Source organism: Eurytemora carolleeae, unplaced genomic scaffold, assembly GCF_000591075.1.
Source record: "Eurytemora carolleeae unplaced genomic scaffold, Eaff_2.0 scaffold540, whole genome shotgun sequence".
Taxonomy (NCBI): Eukaryota; Metazoa; Arthropoda; class Copepoda; order Calanoida; family Temoridae; genus Eurytemora; species Eurytemora carolleeae.
In genome coordinates, this window is record NW_019396578.1 from 203,452 (window position 1) to 220,713 (window position 17,262).

Genomic DNA, 17,262 nt, shown 5'->3' on the forward strand with positions numbered 1-17,262 from the left:
TTTAGTAAGATTGTTCGTTAAATAAATTCGTTCTTTCATTAAACAAATTCAGTAAAGAAGCTATAAGTTTTTTTTTAAATTTTGTTCCAAAAAATTGTTCGTTCATGGTAAAAAACGAAAGTTGTTTTAACATCTGTTGGAAAAATTGTTTGTTCAGAAAAAAACAATCGTGTTTTAAAATTCCAGACATAAAATCCAATCTGTATTTTGCTCTTTTCTTCTTTAATCTTCTTTAATTATAAAGTAATTTATTTTAATGTATGAAACAGAGAAACATAATCTAATTTATCTTAATTAAAGGCATAATCTAAGAATAATTTAATATAATCTCTCTGGGATTTGTTTTCAGCCTTATGTTGGTTGGTTGTGTGGACCCAGCATATTGTTTTATTGTCACAAACTAAAACTTTTAAAACTTAAAATGAGAATTTAGAAAAGTCTTAGAATCTAACGGTTTAAAATATGTTTTATCCAAGGATTTAATGCAAGGAAAGTTATTTCAGAAGCGTACACAAAAAAAATCAATGAAATATTCTGGTCATAAGAAACTATTATATGAATTATCAAAATTGTTTCGCGACCAGCGAATACATGTGCCTAGTGATATTCTGCGATGGTTTGTCGGAATATTTCTCTTTATCCTTTGTACTCATTTTGACCGTCAAATAAAGAACTCAGGATTTATTCAGATCAGCATGTTCAACTATAAAATAACATAAATAGAGTTCTTATATTTTTACTACAGAAAAAGCCCATAAAAAAATGACGAAAACTAGAAAATACAAATAAATCAGAAAATACGACAATAATCTTGAGAAACAAGTTACTTGGGCGTAAAAAACTGTAGGTTTTGATTTATTCTAAATAGTACAATAATATTAAGTAACTCTAGCGTAAATCTTACCATATTGAGCCTTCACACAATATCACAAGAACAAAGAGACAAAAACATTGGCGAACATCGCCATCAAAAGTCACATCTCAATTGATCAGAATGTACGTTAGAGTATAAACAATACATATAAAACCTAGTTTTGAGCAGCTTTATTTTTATTCTTGGAAACTCCCCTCTTCATGCAGTACGAAGTCCAGGGGCGCTGCAGATATCTTGTAGGAATATTAGCACAGGGGCGACCTTTCCCTCATATCCCATATACGTGACTGGGTCGCGTAACAAAAATTATCAAAATTTAATTCTTTAACCTCCGCGGATACTAAACGAACACTGATGCATCTATATATTCTTGTTTACAAATTCCGTCCAAAGAGAACTGGTTTCAATGTGTACGCAAAGTATACACGACCGCAATTTTAACTTTCCTTTCATTACACTCTTGGTTTTATCCCTCCACATGTACACGCTACACCAAAATATCAATCAGACATCAGCTGGCCCTGGGGGAATGGGGCTGGCTGATAAAAAGTACAAAACACCAAGTTTTAAAATTCAAAATTGGAATGAAAATAATAAGGACAAGATAGGAAATGTAGTAAATATATAGAAGTAAGTAAACTCGTGTGATGTTTACAAATGTAGAAGAAGGGCTAGGCATGTTCAAATTCATTTCCAGTTTCCAGCTGCCTGTTAGCCGTTTGTGGAAAAGCTAAATGTTCCAAGCTTTCTAGGTAGCCGCTTGTTCCCAGCTATTAGAACTGTTTGTTCCCAGGTATTAGAACTGTTTGTTCCCTGCTATTAGAACTGTTTGTTCACAGCTATTAGAACTGTTTGTTCCAGGTATTAGAACCGCTTGTTCCCAGCTATTAGAACTGTTTGTTCCCATCTATTATAACTGTTTGTTCCCAGCTATTATAACTGTTTGTTCCCAGCTATTAGAACTGTTTGTTTCCAGGTATTAGAACTGTTTGTTCCCAGCTATTAGAACTGTTTGTTCCCAGCTATTAGAATTGTTTGTTCCCAGCTATTAGAACCGTTTGTTAACAGCTATTATAACTGTTTGTTAACAGCTATTAGCTATTTGTTAACGGCTATTCTGTTGGTTAACAATCTCTTTTTTAAGGAAAGGTTAAGGTCTGTTAATGGTTTTCTAATTTAAAAATAGGAGAATAAGAACTTTTCATTTGTTCCAATTTAATTTGTAATCAAAGAATAAGACAAAATCAAAATCAAATGGATCAAAGATAGAACAGTAGTTGTATTTTTCCAAAAAATGAGTGCAAAAAAAATAACAGATAACCAAAAAAAGAAAATATTTAAAATATATCTTCATGAACATTATTGTTGACAGATAACAGCAACACGCTAGACAAATCCGGATAATAGGCCGGTTAGGATTCTGACGGGCTGAAAATTTGGTTTGGCTGTCTCCGACAGGAGATTCCAGTATAAGACGACATTTTATAGAGGTTTTGAAATTAATGGTTAACAATTATATTCTCAACATCTGATGATAAATAATTGTCAACCCAAACATATATTTTCATCGGGCAAATTTGGCACAATCGTTAGCATCAAACTGTTCTTGGATCCAAGTACGATAGTAAGGAACATCAGCATAAATACCATATTTTCCTTTCTAAACAGAAAAGTTGTTTTTCGTTAATGTTTGTAAAAAGGAAAAAAGGGAAAAATTAGTTTTTTCCACTTTTAAATGTGAGACTGCCACATATTTCTACATTTACATGTGAGGCTGGCACATGTTTCTTTATCTACATGTGAAGACTGGCACATATTTCTACATTTACATGTGAGACTGGCACATGTTTCTATATTTACACGTAAGACAACCACATGTTTCAATATTTACATGTGAGGCTGACACATATTTCTACATTTACATGTGAGACTGGCACATGTTTTTATATTTACACGTAAGACGATCTCATGTTTCTATATTTACATGTGAGGCTGGCACATGTNCAATAAAAAAATGTGTGTGAGTAGAATTCTCTCCCATAGTAAAAGATAGAGAAAGTAAGAGTATAACTGTGAATTATGCTTGACAGGAAAGCGCCCATGGGAAGGATTAAGGTTCCAATTCTTAATGGAAAATCTACAATTTTACCAACACTGTGCATTTTTCTTTCATTTGGCAAACAAAGTAATCTTCATAAGTTCACTGCAGGGTGTGCAGGTAAAGTTTGAAATTAGATATGAAATGTGGATTTTAAGTAAAGTTATGCCGTATTGTAAAAAAAACCTTTAAACAAGAAACACGTTAAACTAAAGTAAATTGTACGAAAGTTTGAAATCTTACATGTTTTCAAACATCATTTTTTATATCATTTTTAAAAATTAAATTAAGCTAAGAAAAGAAATGGTGCATGCGGAGTTATCTGCAGTACACTTACCAAAACAAACAAAGTTAGTTTTATCGGAAAGTGGGTATATTAAAGTTGACCCATTCATCTTAGAACCTCAAAACCAAGCTAAGAACATTCCCGTGTGTCTCCTGAGATACCCAATCAAAAACAGAATTTACAACTTTATATATAAATGTTTATTCTAATCTGCTAATGGAAATAAATACTTTATTATGTCTGATGGTGAAATGATTTTGATTATAATCTATTCATTTAGACCACCATTAGGGTAAACAAAGGAACTGGCTAACTGCTTCATTAACAGCATAATTAATTTGATAATAAATCTTCTTGAAAAGAATAGGAATTCATAAAAGTGTCTAAGGTTGAATATTCTTAGATCCAAATATATTCCAGAGAACTGAAATCAAGAAAGATGCTGCTATGGCTGGATTTTTGGTAATATAAACTTTGGTCGTATCATTTTGGTAATGACAAATTGTTTATGACGTTTTGGTAATGACAAGTCATTAATGTTATTTTGTAATGACAATTTGGTTATGCCATTTTGGTCATGACAATTTTTTAATGTCATTTTGGTAATGACATGTCGGTAATGACAATTTGGTAATAAAAATTTGGTAATGATAATTTGGTACTGACAATTTGGTGATGTCAATTTGGTAATGACAATTTGGAAATAACAATTTGGTAATGACAATTCGGAAATGACCATTTGGTTATGACAATTTGGTAATGACAATTTGGTAATGACAATTTGGTAATGATAATTTGTTAATGTCAATTTGGTAATGACAATTTTGTAATAACAATTTGTTAAAATCGATTTGGTTATGTCAATTTGGTAATGACAATTTGGTAATGACAATCTGGTAATGAAAATTTGGTAATGACAATTTGGTAATGATAATTTGTTAATGTCAATTTGGTAGTGACAATTTTGTAATAACAATTTGTTTAAATCGATTTGGTTATGTCAATTATGTAATGACATTTTGGTATTACCAATTTGAAAATGCCAATTTGATAATGACAATTTGATAATGATAATTTGATAATCACAATTTGGTTATGACAATCTGAAATGACAATTTGGTACTGACAATTTAGTAATGTCAATTTGGTAATGACAATTTGGAAATGAAAGTTTGGTAATTAAAATTTGATAATGACAATTAAGTAATGTTTAATCCGTTTCCGCTCTTTACAAAAACCATAAAATTCTCAATTTGTTAATCGGTTTCCTCAAATTGTTGGTCCATTTCCTCATATGTTTGATCTGTTTCCGATTTAAAAAAAACCTTAAAATTCTCAATTTATCAATTGGGTTCCTCATATCATATTGTTGGTCCATTTGATATTATTTTTCGGGAGGAAAGTGGACGCCTCTGATTGGCTTTATTTTTTATTTACTCATTTCCTGAAATTGTATCTTGAAGTTTGTCGAATAGCTCCAAATACCAAAATATCAGAAAAAATGAAATAATCAAAAACAAAGATTTTCTTCAGAATTTGCGCAAAATAGCTCAAAGGTCTCATTGGCTTGCTAAGATATAAAGTATAGATTATCAGAGTTTGTGTCAAAAACTCATCTTTTTGCTTCATAAATCAAAATTATCCTTATTATTGTTTAGTTCTTTCCAATTGTAATACCAATGGTAGAATAAGAGCCTGGTAATTCCTCTAATAGGATAATATTACTTCCATTATATTAAAGATCCAGGATTGCTTTGTGAGGAAAATAGTTTTCATGGCTTGACAACATTAAAGAGACCGTATAGACGTAGTTTCAAGTTTTCATCAATTTAAAAAGAGTGTCATATCTGATTTACAATGGTACCCTTTTAATTTGAAAATGGAAATTCTTTACTTTATAGTGCACCAGTTTAAGAAGGTACTACATTTTAAGCTAAAAAAATAATGAAAACCCCGCCGTTTAGACCACACAAATGTTTAAAGGAAACCAATGTGAATTGGGTACAGTACTCATGTTCCAAATTTTGCTGGCTGTTTTGTTAACGGTTTGTTCAAGTCGTGAAAAAAAAAATTTGGGTGCCGTTAATTTTAAAAGTAAGAATGGACATTCGTTTTGTTAATGACATTTTCATTTTTTTTATTACCGTTAGTAAATGATCTCAGTTTTATTAACGGCATTAACAGGGCGGAAAATTTTCAACAACACAACTGTTAACGGACTATTGCAGTATTAACGGCGTTAATGGCGCGAACTCCCGAAAAAAATTTGTTATTGAATTATAACATATTAATGACACAGCCGTTAACAGTCTATTGCAGTATTAACGGTGTTTACGGATTTCTTTTAAGGCTTATGATATTGTTAATGGTAGTTTACAAAGAAGACGGTATTTTAAAAAGCATCAAAACACATACAATATTTTTTATCACTTTTTTAAAGTTTCATGCAATTTTAAGCAGAAGAAAAAAACTAGAATTAACCATTTTTGAAAAAAATCAGTTTTGTTTTCGTTTCAACCATTATTTTTTTCAAAAACGGCTAATCCGTTTTGTTAATGATTTGAAAGGTTTTTGCCGTTCGTAAAAGGACTCTTCCGTTAACTTTCGAAAACCTCCTTTTGGTTAATGGAACTATGCCCAGTCAAATTTGGATACTACTTCAAATAGAGGGTCAATTGAAATTTCCCTTGCAGCGCATTTATTACTTTTTTGGTATCCATGGTGTTATTGCAGAACTGAAAATTCAAATGCAGGAGATTGTCATGAGATCTGTGACAAGGTGAGATCAGAGGCATTACCAAAGAGATGAAGGTGTTAAGGATAGTGGACACAAACACAAATAAGCTAATAAATATTTTTTTACATATTCTTACATAATATATAACTTGTTTTTGGCATTTAAATAATTCAAAATTCTCAAGATAAGTATTGATATTTGGTTTCTTTAATGTCAATTTTACTTGTACTTGGAATTTAAGTTATTTCAAAAAATGGTATGGGGTTTTTTTTATTTTTAAACTTTTAACTGCCATATAATTCTTTCTAAATGTTCAAAGGGCGATTTTAGAAAATTTTCAGTTACTAGTATTTGATAACCATCGTTAAACGATCGTTTTATGTTTCGTTTTTTGATCGTTTTGAACTTTTATAAAATCATTCTTATACAATTGTTCCTTAAAAAAAGATCGTTTTGTTTCTATTTTGTTTTTTGCTTTCGTTTTCGTTTTTCAAAAAAAAATGAAAACGTTACAGATTACAAAATTCTGATAAATGTTCCTAATAGACACACTAAATAAAGACGACTTTAATGTGCTGTTATATTTTTTTTTAAATTCGTGAAGTCCACTTTTTAAAGTATATAAATTTTACAAAATAATAAAGAACAGATTTTTTAAAAAAATGCAAAAAGTCCAGAAACAGTTGAGCAAAAGGGAATTAGCATTTTAAATAGCAGATCAAATCTAAGGAAATTTTATGTCTAATTTGTATTTAGATGCATCCATAATTCAAAGTTTTATGTGAATTCAAATTCAAAGTTTAATATTAAATTGTCAGATATTTCAAGAGAAGTTATAAAATATAGTTTATACAATAGAAGAAATAAATTGCATAAAAAGCAAGAGAATGTTTTCAGATGATTCTAACATGATTTAAAGAGAATGTTTTCAGATGATTCTAAATTGATTTAAAGAGAATGTTTTCAGATGTATTCTGAAATGATTTAAAGAGAATGTTTTCAGATGATTCTAACATGATTTAAAGAGAATGTTTTCAGATGATTCTAAAATGATTTAAAGAGAATGTTTTCAGATGTATTCTAAAATGATTTAAAGAGAATGTTTTCAGATGATTCTAACATGATTTAAAGAGAATTTTTTCAGATGATTCTAAAATGATTTAAAGAGAATGTTTTCAGATATATTCTAAAATGATTTAAAGAGAATGTTTTCAGATGATTCTAAAATGATTTAAAGAGAATGTTTTCAGATGATTCTAAAATGATTTTAAGTTAGACAAAACTTGTTTTTTCTTATTGATCATAAGGTTGTTTAAATTGTATTCTACTATGCATTTTTTCTTTTCAAACTCAATATCTATTAAAACCCATTTCAGATTTTTGTTAAATTGTTTTGTTTTTAATGTTTTATTTCATTTGGAAGCACATTTTACAAGTTTTGCTAAGAAATTTTGCAAAATTTTTATTATTTAACATTACTAAGGTTTGCACATTTGACTTTTTCTCAAACAGTTTCAGGTTGGAATGGATTTTACCAAAAAAATGAAATTTAAAAAAAAAAGTATTTTATCTTTTTGATATTAATAAATAAAGAATGTTTTTGAAAAAATTAATGTTTTAAATTTATTGATATGTAATAAATAGGTAATAAATGTTTTTAATTTATTAATATGTAACCAGAAATATTTTCTTTTCTCATACCTGTTTATAAATTCATAACAAACTATAGAGTTAAAAAAGTATTACAATTTCAATTTAACCATCTTTTTCTGTCCAATATTCAGTGAGGGAGGAGTGGCTGTTTTCTGGGTTTTGGAATTGTTCCAAGGATTTTGGAGTGCTCCTAGGAATTGGAGTTGCTCCCAGGGTTTTTGAGTAAAACATGAAAATGTATCCAACCTTAAAAAGTCCTTTAAACAAGGGTGCTTTAAAACCACAAATTGAGAAAAAATGATAAATTCCACATTTTACTCCAAAACCCTGGGAGCAGCTCAAAATCCTGGGAGCACTTCAAAACCCTGGGAGCAATTGCAAAACCCTAAGAGCAGCCACCCCTCCCTTGTTCAGTGGTTGTCAATGAATAAAAACTAATCTAACAAGAATATGACTATATGACACTTTAGATAAACTTCCAGCATTTTTCTTTAATTTATGGCAAACTTAAAACATGCCTGTGTTATAGTTGCTCTTCAGTATAATAGAGAAATATTTAGTTAACAATGAACCCATGTGTTCCTCTTCATAAAGTTTATAGATAGGTTGTACATATTTTAGCTAATATCCAACCCTGTGCTTCTCTTCATAAAGTTTATAGATTAGGTTGTACATATTTTAGCTAATATCTAACCTTGTGATCCTCTTCATAAAGTTTATAGATTAGGTTGTACATATTTTAGCTGATATCTAACCCTGTGATCCTCTTCATAGATTAGGTTGTACTTATTTTAGCTAATATCCAACCCTGTACTACTCTTCATAAAATTTATAGATCAGGGTGTATATATTTTAACTAATATCTAACCCTGTGCTCCTCTTCATAAAGTTTATAGATTAGGTTGTATATATTTCAGCTAATATCTAACCCTGAACTATCTTCATAAAGTTTATAGATTAGGTTGTACATATTTTAGCTAATATCTAACCCTGTACTCCTCTTCATAAAGTTTATAGATTAGGTTGTACATATTTTAGCTAATATCTAACCCTTTGCTCCTCTTCATAAAGTTTATAGATTAGGTTGTACATATTTTAGCTAATATCTAACCCTTTGCTCCTCTTCATAAAGTTTATAGATTAGGGTGTACATATTTTAGCTAGCATCTAACCCTGTACTCCTCTTCATAAAGTTTATAGATTAGGTTGTACATATTTTGGCTAATATCTAACCATGTACTCCTCTTCATAAAGTTTATAGATTAAGTTGTACATATTTTAGGCTAGCTAATATCTAACCCGGCCCTGTGTACTCCTCTTCATAAAGTTTATAGATTAGGTTGTACATATTTTGGCTGGATGAACAGACTCTACTTCCTTATAATAGTCTACTCAATCATATATATATGGGAGAGATAGAGAGACAACCATTAATAGGATAGATAGATAGATAGTCATATAGGAGAGATAAAGAGACAACCATATATAGGATAGATAGATAGATAGTCATATAGGAGAGATAGAGAGACAACCATTAAATAGGATAGATAGATAGATAGTCATATAGGAGAGATAGAGAGACAACCATTTATAGGATAGATAGATTGACAGTCACATAAGAGAGATAGAGAGACAAACATTTATAGGATAGATAGATAGACAGTCATATAGGAGAGATACATAGTTATATGTAGGATATATAGAAAGACATATTTAGGATAGATAGATATACAGCCATGATAGATATACTTTCATTTATAGGATAGATAGATAGATATACAGCCAGAATAATTATACATTCATTTATAGGATAGATAGACAGTCATATAGGAGAGATACATACAAGCTAAAAGAGGGGGGGGGGGTAATGGAATATATTTTATAAGTTTAAATGATAAACCATATTTGTAAAATATAACATTTGACATACAATACAATACAAGGAAATGAGCTATGAAGGCATCACTAAACTGATTCAATTTAAAGGAAATGAAATTCCAGTAAATAGTATTTTTATTTATGTCGCACAGATATTATGCTGCGGAATGTACTTTTTTGAATATTTACAAGAATGTGAAATAAAGAAATAAAAGAATATTGAATAAGCAGGATAATATGAAATAGATTGCTTAGATTAGTAAGAAAAATATTCAGTTATGTTTAGAAGGTAGAATTTCTAACAAAAAAATGATTCTTTTATTTTTAATACTTATTTTTTTTTCTAAAAATATTATGGTTAGAAGTGTTTCGAAAAGATAAACGTGTAAAATAATAAAGTATCCCTTTCACTTAACTTTTAAAAGATTATGTGAAAAATGATAAGTTCATATTTCTTATCAAAGGAAACCAATTAGATATATTACCAGTTGGAATCATTTGGATGTTTTGGTGCTTCTACACTTTTTACTGGATTCACCTTTTTCTTGGTGACCAGTTCTAAAGGATTATATATTAATCCGGGAAAATAGTATTTGAAATACTGTGGCATAGGGATGATCGTTGTTTGATCTTTCAGCGATCTGTCGCTCAAAGGGGTATAAAACCCCCTTCTGTATATATTAAGTGACAGTTAAAATGATGCTAGTTTGTAGCTATTAATAGACCAAGCCAAGCCGAGTTATAAATATATCAAGCCACGCTGAATTCTGGGGTTAGTTTCTATACCTGACGCCATTCCTTATCTCAGGGTAGCGTGGAGCCAGGAGTATTGACCCGCCAAGCCAAGGAAGCTAGGGATGCGATCCTAGGCGGGAGATGGCGGGTTCAACGAATGCTTACAGATGGCTCCCCCCACCTTTGTTTTGTCCCCGTTCCGTCCAGTCCAGAGTCTGTTAGCAGTTTACATTCTACAAGTTCCAGCCAATATAAATACAGATAATTAATAAATACAATGTGAATTAATTGTATTATCAAGTTATAGTGCCTCCAACAAGTAAGGCCGCTAAGCTGGCTTTAAAACATGAACTTGCCAAAAAATCTGAAATTAAGCCAAGATGGGTTAAAGATTTTCCTTGGTTAAAAAAGACTGACTTAACATATTCATGCAGTTGGTGTCACCAGGATCTAACCTAAAGATGCTCTGGTGCAGTTGGTGTCACCAGGATCTAACCTAAAGATGCTCTGTTTTTGAGAAAAAAAATTTTGTTTCAGACTTTGAAGTTTGCACAAAATGGAGCCAGAACTATAGTAGAATAGTTTGAAAACAGCATAATAAGGCATAATAAGACTATAAGTGATTAAAAACAGCATAATTTAGCATAATTAGGCCGTTAAAAAAACAGCATAATTCAGCATAATTGAGAATTTTAAACAGCATCCCAGCCTGAATAAAGTGTGGCAACCCTGCAGATGAGGCAGTTGATCGTCAAGCCTTTCAAGTAACAGTCGATTGAAGATAACATTACCTCCTATTTGAATTCTGATCTTCTCTATGCCTATTATAATTGATCGTATAGTATAGTTTAATTTGTTGTATAAAGTAATAATAAATTATAATCCCGTATTCTCGAAATATCATTGGTAATGAGTTATTGATTTGAGTCCATAATATTTATCCTGACGTAGCTTTGGCATATTCTACAATACAATAATCAAAGAAATAAGTTAAGTACTAGAATTACAACTTATACTTATTAAAATTGTGACAAAAAAAATATAATCACAAAGTTTACATCACTAGTCTTGTAACTTCTTTTTCAAGTTTGCAGTGTGTGTATCTGCATTTGATAATTGCTAAATTAACACAAATTAAACTTTTTCTCTGTACAAATAAAATGTCAACAGTTGTATTTTCATGGTTTCATTAAAACATGTTAGAAACTTAGAAATTATGCTTTTTACATAATTCTTGTTTTACTCCATAATTAATGAAAGATAAAATTTAAATCTACTAAGGAAATGAGTCTTTGCCACAAATTTTGATTTTCTAATTCTTATTTGACAAAGTTGTAGATCTTATATATTTCAAACTATAGATCAAATAATCTATAGTTTGAAATATCAAAGGTTTTTACTATCAGGTTGCAAAGTAATAAATATCAGAATATTTGTTTTTGTGGCAAACACTCAATTCCTTTGTTTTGATGTTGTATTTAATGTATTTTATGAGATTAAATGAAACTGAAAACTGATCAGAAGTAACGATTTAACGAGATCAAGTTTATATAATCTGTAAATTTTCCATGATTAAAATCTAGTATATCTCTTTTTGTGACCTAGCATTAAAGTCTCATCTAATGTAATTTAAAGGAGTTGAGTAAAGAGAAACCAGAAATAAAAACAAGAACGAGGAGTAGAAGTTGAAATCACACTCTATATATGTTTTATGTTTAAAAACAGGTATAGACACCCTTATGTGACCTTGTATAAAAGTCATTTTAAATGTATTTTATGATCTTGGAGAAAAGAAAAAGCGAATACAAGAAGAGAAAATAAGTTTATTCCCTGTCTGGTGATAAATCCCCTCATAAAGTTTCTTTTAACTCACAGAAAGCTAAACCATAAATTCAACTATTTTATTTAAATATGTGAAAACCTTTGTTTGAAATGTTATTGGCAAAATGTTTGTTGATCTTAATATTGCAAATGGTTAGATAAACATATTTTCTCCATGGTTAGATAAACATATTTTCTCCTTGGTTTGATAAAATTTCGGAAATAATTTCCCATTGTTAACTTCACATTTCTCCAAGGTATAAATAATAAAATAGATATTTCTGCATGATTTTTAACTATATAAATTGAAATTTGATGAATTGTTATTTTCATTATTTTGTAAGTTTCTGAAGTGCATATAGGATAGGTTTCAAGAGAAATGTCGAATTCTTTGGAAAATTACAAAAACCTCTCAACTTTCTAGATATTTTTCCAAGAATATAGTTTGCAAAAAAAACCTTCACTTTGATAAAAGACCTTCTTCCCAGAAAGTGCATTACACTGAAGTACACTGCAGTGCACAGTTTACAATTAAATTAATACAATTTCTGGTATATTTATTGATGTGGTTGAATTAGCAATTGAAATAACACTTAATATTTCTTCTTCATTTACCTTTTTTTCAATTGAAATATACCACTTTAATTCCAAGTAATTTTATTGAATAAAATTATATTATACACAACCCAAACGTTTTGTATAAAAGTTTTAAATCTGTATTACTCTTAAAGGATTTTTCTGAACAAGTTAGATAACAATGTAAATAGTTTAAAAACAGATGATTTTTAATGTTGATTTCTCTAAAGTTAAGTATTTAGAAAATCTCTTATACTGCAGAAAAATAAAAGAATAAATTACATTATATTCCAAACAATTGAAGATAATTAACGGTTTCATGGGTACCGTTGTGAATTGGGTATTCCCACATTGCATGGATTGTCTCTTGAAAATGAAATCCCTTTTATTGTATAAGAAATGTTTATGTAAATGTAGAAACAGTTCCTTTAATGTATAAGAAATGTTTATGTAAATGTAGAAACAGTCCCTTTAATGTATAAGAAATGTTTATGTAAATTTAGAAACAGTCCCTTTAATGTATAAGAAATGTTTATGTAAATGTAGAACCAAGTTTTTGTCAATTGCAGAAAACCATTTGTCTGCAAGGTATATTTTGTAAACATTAGTAATGTGTAATTTGTCTTTTTCTAAAAAGTTTATTTTGAAATGGTTTCTATAATAATAAACAAATGTTTTGACTTTCAATCTGATTTGATAGGGGAGAAGAGGGGTGTTAAGATTAAATAATATTAAAATGGTTGCTAAAATAATAAACAAATGTTTTGACTTTCAATCTGATCTGATAAGGGAGAAGAGGGGTGTTAAGATTNTATTTTTGAGGCGTTTCCTAATATTTAAAGTTGAGGTGTTTCCTCTTTTTTTTGGGGCGTTTCTGTTTTTTTTTGAGGCGTTTCCGTTTTTTGAAAAAACTTTTTAAACTTTATTTTGTTGAGGCATATCCTCTTTTTTTTGAGGCGTTTCCGTTTTTTTTGAGGTGTTTCCGTTTTTAGAAAAAACTTTTAAAACTTTATTTTGTTGAGACGTTTCCGTTTTTTTTAAAGGCGTTTCCGTTTTTTTTTGAGGCGTTTCCGTTTTTCTTTTTTTGAAGAATTTTCGAGGAATTTCTCTAGAATCCTTTCCTGTAACTGATTCCTCGGAAATTCTCGGAAAATTCCCCAGAATTGGTCCCAAGATGATAGATTTTTGTGGGATCACAGTTTTGAGAAATTCCGAAGAAATTTCCAGGAATTTTTCCCCACAAAATTCCTCAGAATTTTTCTGGAATCCGGAAATTCCTGAGAAAATCTTGGGACTTGGTCACCATGTTTACGGATTTTTAGGGGAATTTATTATGAGAACAGAAATGCGTCATAGTACAAGAATAAAAAATGTTGTACAATTTTTTGAGAAATTAAAATGAAATTTCAATTTTTTTTTTTAAAGTAAAAACACCTAAATAATGTGTGAAAATGTCTCAACTTCATGTGTTGTTTAAAAAGTCTTTAATGAAAAAACGGAAACGCCTATAAACTGTTTGGAAAAATGTGTGGAAATGTCTCAACTTTATGTTTTAAAAGCCTTTATTGAAAAAACAGAAATGAAATTTTCGGAAAAGTCTCCTCTATAATGAATTTAAGAAGTTATCTAAAAAGACAAACTCTTCCAAAAATTCTGGAAACCAGTAAAGAAAAAGAGAAATCGCCGTAAAGAAAAAGAGAAATCGCCGTAAAGAAAAAGAGAAATTGACTCTACTAATTGAAGCTTTGAAATTATTTTTTTAAACAAAAACTTGCCAAAATAAAAAAGTTAACAACTTAACTAAATGAAGTTTTTAAAAATTCGGAAAAACCTCAAATATTTTGCGGAAACGCCTCAAAAAAAATAGGAAAAACTCAACTAAATGAAGTTTATAAAAATACGGAAACCACTCAACAATTTTGCGGAAACGCCTAAACTAAATGAAGTTTTAAAACATACGGAAATGCCTCAAAAAAAGGAAATACTTCAACTAAATGAAGTTTTAAAAGTGTTTTCCAAAAAATGGAAACGCCTCAAAAAAAACACAGATCTGGGTCATCTTATAAAATACTGGAAAGAGGAGGATGACCCAGTGTCTGGATGAAGGACATGAAGTTGATGAAAACATGAAGTCAATGAAGAACAAAAAAATAAACAATACTGAAGGCAGCTAAATTGTTTCTTTTAATAAACTAAAACAATAGAAAGATTTAAGAAAATATTTTAAACATACAATTTAAGCTTAGTCAAGATTGCAGTTGATTGCATATGGTTAGCTGCAGATCCTTTCTGGAACCCTAGACCTAGAACTGAAGTTAGCTAAATTTTATTCTCCTATCAAATTAAAATATTATGAAAATTTAAGAAAATATTTTAAACATACAATTTATTTCAGTCAAGATTGTAGTTGATTTTGTATGATTAGCTGCAGATCCATACTAGAACCTTAGACCTAAGAAAGGAGAATATGATAACTAATAGCCAAAAGGTTTACAAGTGCTGTGTTATCTGCCTCTCTTACTACAAAGAGGTAAAGAGTACAATTGTGTTAAATAATACATTTTTTTCTAATATATTCTTGTTAGCAGGAAAATGTATACCATCATTTGGGAATGCACCCAGAATCTTATCTTGAGAAGATTCCTGTGGTTACATATTATGGTATTATTGAGGAAGTGATCTCACATTGTTCACGAATGATAATAATAATAATAATAATAATAAAAATAATAATTATTATGTTCAGAAAAAATGAGTTGTGGAAGAGAAGAGTTTCCTAGAGTTGTGAAAGGATACTCCGTCGTGTTCAACTCTACATTGCAGGGAAGGAATAAAATCTCCCCTGACCCCTCTTCAGGATATGTGACAGGAGAAGAAGAAGCTCCTATTTTGTTGGTCAGATCAGCAAAGTGTGTCTTGTTTCCCGCTAAAACTGTGCATGAATACCAAGTCACAGTACCCCCCTAACTCTACTGACATTAACATCCAACCGATCAACAACGGCAACCTAGATGAGACAGTTTCGGGCTTATACAGACATAAGACACAAGAGAAAGCTAAGTATTTAACAATTTTGTATTGTAACTTGTAACTTGTAACTTGTATTGTAATTTCCCCTGGTGTTCAACCAGGGGAAATTATAGCACATGTGGATCAATGTGTTCCGTCAAAAAAAACTGAAAAGCCTGTAATTAACGCAGTCAGAAATGGGATAAAAAGTAAAACAGTCACAGATCAATTGCGGAAAGATTTACATCAAGAAAATTCTTAAACAAGTTCTGAAAATTAGTAAAAATTTATATACAATGTTGAATCAATACCCGGATGATTTTACCAATGAAAATTGTGATGTGAGCAGAACATCATGGGATACATTTAAAATTGAGCTCTGCAAAGGAATCTTGTGTTCCACATTTTTCATAAGCTCTACATGGTATTAAAAACTGGAGCAAAATAGGCCCAGAGCTTAGGTCAATCCTTCTACCTTGCCTTTGGTCAGAGCTCTGAATCTCACTGAATCTCACTGAATCTGAATCTCACTCATCATGAGGATGAGTTAGGTATTCCACAGCAGAAGAGCAGGATTTTGACCATATTGCAGGACTCCAGTGCTACACGGAGCAGGTAACCAGCTCTATTTTGCATGCTGTATGTCAAATTAACAAAGGTTGTGATTTAAATCCACTGCCTGGAACTCCATCCTACTTGCTGACTAAGCTGGAGCAAGAAGTAAAAGACTTTTTTACATTAGGTGGATGGCAATTCTTCTTGAAGAAAGTGTGGGAACCTGTTTGAAACGTGGAGGATCGTAACAGTGGTGCAATGGTGTTACTGGACCATATGCCTCATATAAAGGGCATTAGGCGCCTGCTGCAAGTCTCTTGTTCCCTCAGAGAGCAAGTTCTCGTTGGAGATGTTAATCAAAGCTATGGGGGAATTTAAGCCACAGGGCAGATGTGCTAGAGTTTGTTACACTAAAGGCAAACAAAGGATAGAGGGGGAATTGGAACTGGGAGCTCCACCACACTGATGACAATGGTTATAATAAATTCAATCAATCAACCAATCAATAGAAGCAAGAGTGGATGTAAACCCTCCAAGGGTTTAGCCATATGTACATAAGCTGATTTAAGTTCATTGCTCCCAGCCAAAGAAAAGAAGTTTCAACACAAAACTTGAAATTTAATTTTAAAAAATACAACTGTGATTGTGAGTCTGTTTAAAATTCCTTATATTTTGTAAAAATGTTTTTCTGTTAAAGAAATAGTTCAAATGTTTCTAAATGCACTTTTCATATAATGTATAAATGTCCCTTGAGTAATGAATATATGGAGATACAAGAATTTAGATAGATATTTCTACTTATAAAAGAATATGGAGATACAAGACCCAGCGAACAGAACTGGGATGAAACACTAGTTTAAAACTAGTTTATTTTTAACTTTAATAATAGTTTATTTTTGGATAAAGATTGTGGGCACAAGCTCACGCATACAAATAAAAACGAAATATCAATAAATCTATTTCCAGTTTGTTATCAAAGTCTTTCTATTATTTTTTCTGCTCAAGATTAGTTAAAAGTCATACACCCCAACGTTTTGTGT

General features: G+C 30.4%; 1 long non-coding RNA gene across 1 annotated transcript; it reads right to left on the bottom strand.

Annotated features, from left to right (window-relative positions):
• Positions 1 to 306: 306 nt before the first annotated feature.
• On the bottom strand, positions 307 to 1,165 carry LOC111705828 (uncharacterized). Its single transcript, XR_002766083.1, has 2 exons — positions 905 to 1,165; positions 307 to 703 (listed from the first exon to the last, which is right to left on the bottom strand). It is a non-coding gene; the product is annotated as an uncharacterized LOC111705828 (long non-coding RNA).
• Between the last annotated feature and the right edge of the window lie 16,097 nt (positions 1,166 to 17,262).